This window comes from Physeter macrocephalus, chromosome 13 (assembly GCF_002837175.3).
Source record: "Physeter macrocephalus isolate SW-GA chromosome 13, ASM283717v5, whole genome shotgun sequence".
Taxonomy (NCBI): domain Eukaryota; kingdom Metazoa; phylum Chordata; class Mammalia; order Artiodactyla; family Physeteridae; genus Physeter; species Physeter macrocephalus.
Window position 1 is genome coordinate 68,042,245 of NC_041226.1, and position 11,502 is coordinate 68,053,746.

Consider the following 11,502-nt stretch of genomic DNA (forward strand, 5'->3'; position numbering starts at 1 on the left):
TAATTTAATGAGGAAGACAAAAAAAATGTAAGAATTACATATAAGCAAAAGGGTATTAGGAAAACAATACATAGTATGGACACTGGATGGAAGGGAAGAGGCTGGATCAAGGTGATCAATGGAATTCACCGGGGACAGAAAGAGGATGTGATGAGGGAGATGAGAGGAGCAGTAAGCATGGCTGTGCAGAATCTATGGAATTCAATATCTAGGTGAAGTCAATTAGAGGCAATATTTGTTGTTTGCTCCACGTTAGCTGTGGGGAGGAATCATAGTTGCAGATGAGACCATTAAAGAACATGTGGTCCATTCCTCTTTGGTCAAAAGCTGTCTGCAATCATCCCAGTAAGATGATGCAAAAGGCATCTGATAGGGATTTTTCTGCCTTTATTCATAGTCTTTAGGGCCTTTTAGACAGACTATTATGGTGTTTTCATATCCAGGATGGCCCTTTGGGGACAATATTCCCATGTAGTTCAGTTGGCACTTTTTAAAGGAAATACTGTCAATGTATGTACAAATGAGCCAAATCAATAATATTAACCAATTAGACATATTCCTACCTTGCTTTGAAAGTCTAATGTTGGAACCATCAGGGTGCAATGAGAATTGCCCATACCTTTCTGGCTGATACCAACTTGGGCATCAGCATGGCTCTATCAAACCTACTGCCCAATTCTCTACTGAAAACCTACAAAACAAATCACTTGCTTATATATACAGAACAAAGAAACTTTGGAGGGTTCAGCATTTTAATTTCAGAAAGTGTCCCAAGAGAAAAAATACTAAGATCATTGGATTTACATCTCTTTAAGGGGCTTTTAAATATCTCCCAAGAATTACCATGAGTATTTGAGTTCACAAGACATTCTAGCTGGACATGGAACAAAGGGACTGAGAGATGAAGGGGGTAAGTGACCGGGGCAAGTCCATCAAATTCTGTGAGCCTCAGTTTGCACAGTAGGAATGGTATACTGGAAAGTGTTTTTAAACTATAAAATTTAATAGAGCATTAGGTGCTATTCTGTGGTTATTTTCTGCTCTATAACTTTGAGCTACCTCATTCAACTATCCTGAGACTTCTTTCTTTGTCCAATAAAATGGTTGAACTAGAGGATCTCCAAGTCCTGGTTTAAAACATTCATGTATATTGGACATATTTGCTCTCTGAATTGCTTCCATTAATGTTAAAATCAAATTCTAATACCGGGCATAATTCTGTTACCAGGAAGAGTTTCTGCTTCCAAATAGCAAACCATGTATATCTATGACACAGCTTCCACTAAAGACTAACTTTCCTAAATGATCTGTTGACATTGGCATTGCCTATCACTGAGGCTTTCCCTGGGCTTAAGAACTGTATTTAACAAATGGCATTGGGAACTTCTAGCATTAACCCGGGAAGCAGCTCTGCTCCTCTGCATTTGTTAAGGTTGTGAGAAGAGTAAGCAACCCGTAATTTTCTGGTGCATCCTAATTAAAAATGGAGAATGAAAATAATGGTATGCTCTCATCAGAGGCACTTAGCCTGATTGAGCGCTTGCTTTTTGTTCCGCATAAAATCGCTGCAAATATTTTCATGTGTCTGAATGGGGATAACAAAGGAAATGCAGGGCTTCCCTGGTGGCGCGGTGGTTGAGAGTCCGCCTGCCGATGCAGGGGAGCCGGGTTCGCGCCCCGGTCTGGGGGGATCCCGCATGCCGCGGGGCGGCTGGGCCCGTGGGCCATGGCCGCTGGGCCTGCGCGTCCGGAGCCTGTGCTCCGCGACGGGAGGGGCCGCGGCGGTGAGAGGCCCGCGTACCGCAAAAAAACAAACAAACAAACAAAAAAAAAAAACAAAGGAAATGCAGCAAATTCATAGGCATCAGTATTCGCACTACTTCCTGATAATCTCTCCCTTATGTTCTGTTTGCTGGATTTGTTGGGATGACTTACTTCACTACTGGGGCACTTAACAAAGGATGCTAGATGTCTCCTGTTATTAAAACAAACAAACAAACAAAAACTTGGCTTAAACACGTTGGTGTCCGTCCCTGTCCTCACAGTAGTTCTAAGGTGGCACTTCTAATTAGCCCTGAGTATCTCAGGCAACTCCACGATCTGCCCTGAAGCAAATAGAGGTCAGTGGGTTATAATATCAGCAGACAGCAAGCTCTGTCTCTGGTCAACATTACCCAGATCAGATGGGATTCTGCACCAGGTATTTTCGAGACTAAATCCCAACCTGGAAGTCTTTTGGTTCTCTGTGCATGATCTGGATCTTGTCTGGATGGTTTCCAGGACTCATTCCCAAGCTGGCCCGCCCTAGTCCTCTTGCTGAGGACAAACGTCAGCAGTTAGATGGGGCAAGTGGATGTGGACGTCTCAAGTGGAAAGAAAATTATAGATTAATGCTATCATTTGATCAAGAGCAAAGACCAGAAATTAAAATTATTGACTCTATCTAGAAGCAGTAAACTTCAGTTCCTGTATTGGAATTAAGATGCTACTCAGGAATTGAGTGCTCTGGGGCCTGGGCTTACAAGCAGGCTGAGGAGGAAAGCAGCTCCAGGCCATCTGAAGAGTCAACCTCGTGGCGCTTAGCAGAGAAGCAGCCACGTGTGAGGGAGCAGGATGGAAACTCTCAGAACCGGGACACCAGGCCTCAGGGAGATTTGCGTCACGGGACTGGAAAAGTGAGAAATTCTCCCAAGTTCCTACGTATCTGAACCTGCGACTAAACTTGATAGGCACCCTCAGGTGTCTATCAGAGATGGGAAGGGAGCTGTTAAGGGTCCAGGTTGCCTGGGACCCCATATGGGTGCTGTCTGACCTTTTTTCAGAAACTGTTAAAGCAAATAAATTTGTGAAAAGACCCTGTTAGGGCATTATAAAATAGACATTATTTTTTTAAAGCAATTGTAGGTTCATAAAAAAATTAAGTGAAAAGAACAGAGATTTCCCACGTAACCCCTGCCCGCACACATGCATAGCTGCCTCCGCTGTCAACATTAACCACCAGGGTGGGACATTTATTACGACAGATGAACCTACATCATCATGTCACTATCCCCTGAAGTCCGTGGTCTACATTAGCATTCACTCTTGGTGTTGTACATTCTATGAGTTTGGACAAATGTATAATGTCATGTACCCACTATTACAGTATCATACAGAATAGTCTCACTGCCCTAAAATCCTCTGTGCTTTGCCTGTTTATCCCGCCTTCCCCCCAGCTTCTTAGGATTTTTTTAAATTGCATATGAACCAATGTAAGTATAACTTTTAGAAAGACAAAAGTAGCCAAAATAATGACTCAGGTTAACTCTTCTGTCAGTGTGAATTTTTTACTCAAACTCTTCCAGGTGATATCATTCATGGAATCCTGTGCAATTTAGCAAATTTTCCATGTCTGGAATCAGAAGTTCCATAAGGGTGCCACAAAAAGACGCTAGAGCCCACTTGGCCATCCCAGCCTCTCACAGCTCCTCTCTTGCACCCAGATCTTGATGGCCCTTCCACGGGCCCACATCTGAAACCGAAAGGTGGGTGGCTTCCGGCTCAAGCCTCATAATCCTCTCCATGACTCACGTCCTCAGGGATCTGCTTTGTGTATTCTTTCCCCAAAGCAAGCCTTTGCCTGCGGCACGTGAGGAACCTAACAGTTGGGCAGAAAAGCAGCCTGCGTGGGCTCCAGCAATTCATTCCAGCCCCTCTCTCTCCTTCTACTTGTGATCTGCACACCTGCCCAGGTGACCACGATCTCATCAAATCTCCAGCTGGAGGTGCCATCATTAAACTCTTGCTTACTTCACCCAAAGGAAGATGACAGTAACTTCTCCCTGGCTCCTGCTTCTTTTTCGTCTTTTTTCCATAGATATCTGGTTAGTTCTCTACAAGTGTTTGCCAAATCCAGGCTCATCTAGGTATCTTTTTTCTTTTTGGAATAATCCATTGGTTCCTTTCCTTGTGGCACTTTTCCACAAAATATAATGAGCCGTCTTTTTAACTCTTTACAAATAAGGAAATTTACTTCTTTGTAGTACATCCATCCCCAAAGAGCAAAAAGGAAATGAGCACGTTTCTCTTCACCCGGGATCATCCCCCCAAAAACTGAGCAGGCAGCCCCTGGAAGCTGTGTTCGGGTCGTGTGTTACACCCAGAGCTGGACTGAGGGACAGGCAGAGCTGTTAGCAGCCTGGGTCTTCAAACAAAAAGGTGTGGAAAAAAAAAATCTCTGGGAGCTAAAACATCAGTGCAAATATAATAGCAAGGAAAAATCTTATATTTAGCAGGCAAAATACTGTGTAGGTTCAGAAATATAGGTGCTGAGTTAAATGGGTGATACTGAGGCTCTCAAGAGGCAGGCTTTGATAACAACTAGTGGTCAAGTAAATTTCTTCTCAGAACAGTGGGTCCGTGTGACTGGAGGGCTTTTGTTTTCCAGGGCTGGGGGTTATGCAACAGTCTGTCTCTCCCACACACACACAAAAATTTTTTTTTTAACGAAGATGTTGGGGGTAGGAGTTTATTAATTAATTTATTTATTTTTGCTGTGTTGGGTCTTCGTTTCTGTGCGAGGGCTTTCTCTAGTTGTGGCGAGCGGGGGCCACTCCTCATCGCGGTACGCGGGCCTCTCGCTATCGCGGCCTCTCTTGTTGCAGAGCACAGGCTCCAGACGCGCAGGCTCAGTAGTTGTGGCTCACGGGACTAGTTGCTCCGCGGCGTGTGGGATCTTCCCAGACCAGGGCTCGAACCTGTGTCCCCTGCATTGGCAGGCGGATTCTTAACCACTGTGCCACCAGGGAAGCCCCCCAAAATATTTTTTATTTGTTTTCTTGGGGCAGTTTTTGGGGCAATGCCCAATGAAGGGCATTCCAGATGGGCTTTAAGTTAGTTTAGAGGAGTAGCAAATTATTAACCTGCTCAGAGTACCCACATGGCTGTGTAGTTCTTGCAGCGCCAACAGATAATCTTCCTTCTCTCTCCCACCCTTGCCACTTTTAGGCAGTGGAGAGATGCTGAAATCTTCCCTGAACAGCAGTTCTCAAACTTCACTTTGCATTAGAACCACCAGAGTAGCTTTAAAGAAAAAAAAAAAAAATTTGATTCCTGAGCTCCACTTCAGTTCTACTGTATCAGTATCTCTAGAGGTGGGACCCAGGAATCTTCCTGAGCCAAAAAGCTGACACTGGAGAACTACTGCAGCCGACTGTGGCAGTGCTTCATGTTGGCCATGCCTCCTCTGGCTTCTACATACGTGTACTGGGAGCCAGACACCCTGGATGCTTCCTCCTTTGTGCTCTGCATGTTCAGCTCATATGAGGAGCCCTGACAATCCCAGGGCTCATGTCCGCATAGGAAGGATGTAGGAAGAATCCAGAATTTGTTTATTTCACTCTCTTCTCCTCTCCCTATAGAGAGCCAACCTAAGCAGGCAGTGAAAAACAAAGGAAAGTCCTCTGAATGGAAGGTCCTCTGAATGCAAAACAGTTGATAGTAAACCATCTCAGGCCCTCTATTGACCATTAATGATCTAAATGAAGAAGTTGAGTTAGTGAGGTTTGCTGATGGCATAATCATCATCAGTCAATAAGAGCTGCAAAGGAATAAGGGCATTCCAGATGGGCTTTAAAGTTAGGAAATCTAATGAAATAACTCCTGGGGATATTGGATTTGTGAACCTTTCAGCCAGCCTGCAGAAAGACACTAAGCCTTGGTGTCATGAGTTCAAGAAAACAGCAGTCAGAAATCATTGACCTGTTCCCTACTTCACAGTATGTTTGTGGAAAATGAATAAACATTGCACTTAGAAGTCACTTTACATTTTTTTCCATAATTATCTGAGACCAGCTCATGACTGGATTCAGTTTCTGAAAAACATGAGGCCATGTAAAAGTCTGGACCTCATATTTGCAGCACGTAACATGAAATTTTCAATAGTAATATTCCGACTTCCCAAGGCGTGATCAGTCTAATTTGAGAACGCACCAGTGTCTTTCTCTGGCCTCTGTTAGGCTAATTGTCTCACTGAGGAAGGTCAGAAAAATAATGATGCAGTAATGTTCAATTTGCTAATATATCCTTCACTTATTTTCTTATCGCCAATAACACTATCCTCTCTCTTTTCCTTCTTCAGACGGCCCCTGCCCTCTCTATACACATAGGTCAGGCTTTTATTTAACTAAGCAGCTTTCATACACAGCCCAGAGACTGATTCTCTTCAGAGAGATGTGGGTCTCCAAGGGAGAATAGCCCAGTGGTGTGGGACCCAAGGGTCCTGGTCAGACCACACCAACTGAGCTGGGGGGATGTGATCACTCCTTCAACTCATTTATGGAGCAGTTCTCCAGCATTGCCACAAAGATGCAAAATGATATGCCTATCAATGAGGGACAAGGGAATGGAAAGGCAATTTTACAAAGTAGATGCTGTTCAGTTGTTGATAGGATGAAAGAAAGGATAGGAGAAAAAATAATGTTTGACTACCCATCCCCCCACCCTTTTCCTAAAAACTGTCTTTTCATCACCACCCTCTTTCTGTGTGTCTCCCTCTTACGTTCTCTCTTTCTCAAACTCACACATACGAGCACACATGCACATGTGTACAGTTTCTTTCAGTGAAAGCATTTTATCTTATTCATCTTTGTATCCCTGGAAACTTTCCCAATGGTAAGTGCTATAGACTAGATGTTTGTGATTCCCCCAAATTTTGTTTGTTGAGGCCTTAACCCCCAGTGTGATGGTATTTGGAGATGGGGTTTCTGGGAGTTAAATAGGTCATGAGGGTGGAACCCTCAGGAATGGAATTTGTGCCCTTATAAGAAGAGCAAGGAGAGAGATGGATTTTATGCAAGCGAACAGCAAGAAGGTGGCTATTTGTAAACTAGGACGAGGGTCCTCACCGAGACCCTGACCATGCTGGCACCCTGATCTCAGACTTCCGGCCTCCAGAACTGTGAGAAATAAATGTTTGTTGTTTAAGCCACCCACTCTATGGTATTTTGTTATAGCAGCCTGAGCTAAGATAGTAAGCAATAAATAAATGTCAAATAGATGACTCAAGGTGAAGCATTTTAAGATACTGTTTAATTTTAATATCTATGTGAACCGGTAAATTGAAAGAGCTCCATCTTCCTTACTATGATTACCATTTTGTAACTTGGAGAAGACGTAAAGAAAATAATTTAGAATTCAAGCAAAGGGCTCTAAGTGGCAGAGCTATATTTGAACCTATGTCTGCAGTCCCTGTCCTTAAATGCAACTCTGTGCCCTTTCTCAATCACTGCAAGATATAAGGGAGGCACAGTAGCTGAAACAATTCTGGTACAGAGTAAATAATCACTTTGTGCTATTAATGTCTATTGCAATGACTATTATTCTAATGCTCCTGCTATATATCATTAGCCTACTAAATGTACAGCTTAAGATTTTGAAAAAGGCTAAGAAGACAGCCAAAAGATATAGGATGAAATATTAAGCAGTATCATTTAACAATAAATTTAGAAGTTAAACCATAGTGCAGGTCCCAGCCTGAACTGGCCACGTTCATTTGGGGGCTGACTCAGCAGAGTTCTGCCTGAAGGCAGCTGACTCTGGGTTCCCCAGAACCCCACACCCACCAGCAAGGCTTTGGGAGCACAGCCCACCCAGAGCTGGCTGCTTCAGGTCCCAGAGGCTAAAGTGATAGAACTGGGCTCTATGAGGTCTTGGCATTTAGTAGGTAAATGCAAATAACAGAGGGGATTCTCTCTGTAAGGAAATGCACAGATTAGGCAGATAACTCATTCTTTCATTTGTTACACAACACACGTCTATCAAATACCTACTAAGCCAGGCACAGTCCCAACCCCCCAGCCTCGTCTTGCCAGGCTGACCCCACTGCAGTGGGTCCCGCATCATCTTTCCATCTCCTGGCAGGCACTGCCTCCCAGGCAACTGCCCCTCCCAAATGCAGACCGAGAGACCCCTGATAAGGCATAAGATGCTCTCTGTGTGCAGAGAAATGTCTCGCCCAGGGGCGAGGAGGACCTGCTGGAGAATTCTGGATGGAGGCTGAATCTATCTGTGCCCTTGGGGAAGCCAGGCCTAGAGAACTGTCCCAACCCTTGAAGATGCAATGGGGGTTATCTCAGAGGGCACGTAGCCAGCAGGACCTGAATGAGCTATGCTGGTATCAGAACAGCACGTTTCTCTCAGGCTTCTCAACAATTCCACACTTTCGTCGTTCGCTGGTCTCATCAACAAAAATCTACCTTTTGTCCTGAGTCTGTCCTACATCTTAACCTGCCTTGTGTGTAAACTGCCCAGTCCAAAGGGAGGTGAGCGAACTGTAGAAACTGAGCTTTTCCATTCTCAGCTTGGGCATCTTTCATTGACCGTTACCTGCACAGGCCAGTAAACTCAGGCTGACTTGTCTTTCCCCTGGTTGGCCACACCTCAGCCTATATCCCCTCATAACCCAGGCTGAATGACCCACTCTCTCAAGTTCTCAGAGCCTGGCCATCCAGAACACCCATCAGTCATATAATTACATGGTGAAAATAAAATAACTGGGCCCTCTAATGATTCCCAAATATGTGTATAATTTATTAATAAAGTAATAAGTAGTAATAAAATAAGAAGAAATAAACTCTTTAACATTGAGATGAATCATTTTTATGTGAGAAATACATAAGTTTATTCAGTAATTCTCTGTATGAAAATAGAATATGAGCAATTATGACAAGATAGTCCTCATCTTTGCCTGTCTTCATTCTCTCTGGCTTTAGTTACTTCATGTCCTTCTATGAACCTCTCAGTTTCTACTTTGCATGAACCTCTTAGTTTCTACTTTGCATACATATATTTTTTCTCCTAACTTCTAAGGATGTCTCCTTATTAAGCCACCATCTAAAGCATCAGTTAAGCACCTGCATATCCATAGGACTTTTTTCAGGGGCTGCCTTCCCACATATTTTCTATTTATGTGTCATTGCATGTCTCATTCCAGACTTCCCATGTGTTTCCCAATATATTTTGTGCCACACTCTCTCTGTGGGTTTTCTTTATGACTTCATACTTTTTTATATCCCTACCTTGTGATTTTTATAATCCAGATTGTGATCAATCTGAATTTTTTATAATCTCAGTTATATCCCTTATAAAGAATGGTATCTAATATAATTGTAATAGATTGAGCAGACCAGTTAGTATTCTGTATGTGAAGCTAAGAAGCTAAGATTTTTTACTGTGATTCTCTGCCCCAGTAGAATATAAAATATATAACTTATGTGGAACTCTAGTTTTCTGGGATAACAGATGCTTTACTCTAATATGGAATATTTGTCAAAAGTTACAGGCCAGGAATGGTCTAAGTTCATTTCTTGTCTATTTTGTGAACCAGTTCTGATTTTTCTTCCATGACCTATAGCTTAGGGATTGTGTAAGGGCTGCCTAGATTTGTGAAAAATGGCTAAATTGAACCTAATTGAACTAAGGTGAATGGTAGAGAGAATTAAACAGAGTTTTAGGGCATGAACACTAAGAAGTACAAATATATCTTTCTTGACACCAGGATTTCTGTAGATACTTCCTGATGTGACAGCCTCGTAAGAACTTGGAATACCGGTAAAGCAGGGAACAGGTGGGTTGGGCATCACTTGATGATTTGGAGCTATGGAATTCGAGTTTCATGGTGATAGGCTGTGTTGGATTGGAATTCCATATGTTGAACTCAATGAGATATCAAACTCACGCAAGCAAAAGCATACAGTTTCTGTTACTCCAGGGTGAGGGTTGAGGGGTGGTGTGTGGTGAGACAATGAAAGAATGAGCTAGCCACCAGGACTGTACCTTAATGCTTTACAGATGTCAAATAGCCATTTTTCTAGAGTAAGAAGTGTTGGCTTACCAACCAAATCAATCAAGGTGATATGTTGATAAGCAACTGTTGGGTAGCTTCCGAATGTCCCTCACATTTTCCTGACACTCTTTATTTAGCCGATAAAGGCTTTCTAAGAATCTGGTGCAAATTCTCCTTCTGGGACATCCTCTCCCTCCCCCACACACCCAGTGCACCGAAAGGATTCAGTAAGTGTGATTCAAACAATACAATGGAAAAGTAAGTGATTCTAAAGGGAGAAGAGAACGGAAATAGAAACCAAGGCCTGTGCAAACTGAATCAAATGAGATTTTTAAAAACAGTAAAGCTTCAAAGCTTATTTTCAGGAGAAATTGTCTTCAAAATGACTCCTACTGAGTAACATCAAATGAAAATCCAATTGAAGATATAAAAAGGATGAGCCAGCTTTTCTTGTTTGGTACTACAACTTCACTATTGTGAAATGTCATCTTTTTCTGTGCTAAATTTTCTTGGCCTTTTTTTGGTGTGATGTTACTGGGATATTTTCAAAATTCCACATCTGCCCCAAGCTACAAAGAAGGATTTATAACCATAAGCTTGTAGGCCTGCTTGTTATAGAAGTTTTAAATATGGACTCTAAACATTCTACATCTTTCAAAACCATTGATCGCCATTGATCAAATAGAACTAAACCACTTTTGAGTCTCTTTGAATCCCCTGCATAAATACATATTGAAGGGCTGTTTTAAATGCCCATTAGATCTTAAGGTTTCTCTTTGGAGCCATTACTATTTATCATATGACTGTAAATGTAGATTCAGGGTTGTTTAAAACACACAGTATTTACCTGGCAAGGCTTAATGGCTCCAGAAGATGCATTAGAGCCCCTTTATAACTCCTCTCCAAGAGTAGATCCTGAACACCTCCCATATATGAATTTTATTTTATACCAAGAGAGGAGATTACACTGCTGAGTAATTTAGCCAATGTTTTAAACAAAATATATTTTCCAAAGCATGTGCGTTCAACAATTTTGTGACTATTTGTAAAAGTAATTTGCTTTGAGTGGTGCTTTGATAGAAGCAGCCATCCATGGTTTTACTGAAAGCACTTTTAAAAAAAAATAGAGGCTCAAAAGAAAAGGGAAAATTCTCTACCTTTACAGTAAAAAAACCCTTAGATTTTCTATTTTATTAATATTTATTATTTTGAAGTTAATATACATATATGGTTAAAATAAATATTTCGGAAGACCTGATGATGAAACATAGATGATCCCTGGAACAGAACAAAGCTCCTTAGAAAGCTCCTGCACATGTATGGAAATGTGGTATGACGGGGTAGCATATAAACCAGTGGAGAAAGAATGGGCAAGTCAACAAATGATGCTGGGATAACTGGTTATCCACAAGGAGGTAATCGTACCCTTACCTTACGCTAGGCTCCAAATAGCTTCCATGCGGACTAAAGAATTAAATGTGAAAATGAAAAAAACTTTTAAAATTTTAGAAGAAAATCTCAGAGAATATATTATGACCTCTTGGTAGGGAGAGATTTCTTTTTTAATTTTTAAGTTTTTTTTAACATCTGTATTGGAGTATAATTGCTTTACATTGTTGTGTTAGTTTCTGCCGTATAACAAAGTGAATCAGCTATATGTATACATGTATCCCTGTATC

General features: G+C 42.0%; 1 protein-coding gene across 1 annotated transcript in view; it reads left to right on the top strand.

Moving 5' to 3' along the window:
• The window catches only part of HS6ST3 (heparan sulfate 6-O-sulfotransferase 3), a 676,187-nt gene that overhangs the window by 557,756 nt on the left and 106,929 nt on the right, over positions 1 to 11,502 (top strand). The window lies entirely within an intron of this gene.